General features: G+C 53.5%; 1 non-coding gene across 1 annotated transcript; it reads right to left on the minus strand.

Annotated features, from left to right (window-relative positions):
* Trnap-agg54 (transfer RNA proline (anticodon AGG) 54) lies at positions 1-81 on the minus strand. The gene has a single exon. It is a non-coding gene; the product is annotated as a tRNA-Pro (tRNA).
* Positions 82-865: the final 784 nt, after the last annotated feature.

The raw sequence follows: 865 nt of genomic DNA on the forward strand, positions 1-865 counted from the left end.
TTTCGGAGCTGGGGATCGAACCCAGGGCCTTGTGCTTCCTAGGCAAGCGCTCTACCACTGAGCTAAATCCCCAACCCCGGAAGGGATCTCTTTATTAGATCTGTAAAAAGCGCTAGCGATGTGTCAGGGAGTGTGATAAGCATGTATTAACTCAGTCGTCTCAGCGACATTCATATTACCCTTCTACAGTTGGGGACACCATAGTGAAGTGACTCATCCCAGTCAGCTGTGGCTTCCATGTTCATCTCCTAGTCACAGGGCCATCAGCCACAGCAGGTACAGGCCCAACGGTGACCTCACCACATAGTCTCAGGGCTCAATGCTGGATACTGAGTGGGAGCTTCAGTCTCACCTTGAACCGCTTCAGACTGGATGGTGGGTTTTGGATGACAACCTTTCTTTGTGTTTTATTCAGTGGACACAGCTGTGGCCTTTCCATTCTGGATCAGTGCCATGGGGAGTGGTTGGAGAGTGTGGAGTTCTGGTGAGGGGGATTCTGGAGAGAGGATGGGAATGGCCATCCTACAGTAGTGCCTTCTTGAGGTCATGGGTCTGCAGGTGCTGCTGTGGAGGGAGGGATCAGCCTATTCTGGCTTCGCTTCTGAGTTGCAAGCTGCCTGGGTGTCTGTGGAGAGGCAGGTTGGTGCGGTGGTTAGCAGTGTGTGGGCGGGGTGCCTGCACTTGATTTATTATTTCTTTGTCTCCGTGGAAGCACTCAAGTGCGGGCTTGGTTCCAATGACACTCAGGAGCCTCTGGATTCCAGCACTGGGGATGGGGGTGGGGTAGTGTTCTCAGGCCTCGCCAACCCCTCCCCTGTGTGCTGCCTTGGGAGGGCCCCGAGGCTTCAGCATTACTTAATTAATT

The sequence above is a fragment of the Rattus norvegicus genome, chromosome 16, assembly GCF_021556685.1.
Source record: "Rattus norvegicus strain SHRSP/BbbUtx chromosome 16, alternate assembly SHRSP_T2T, whole genome shotgun sequence".
NCBI lineage: Eukaryota > Metazoa > Chordata > Mammalia > Rodentia > Muridae > Rattus > Rattus norvegicus.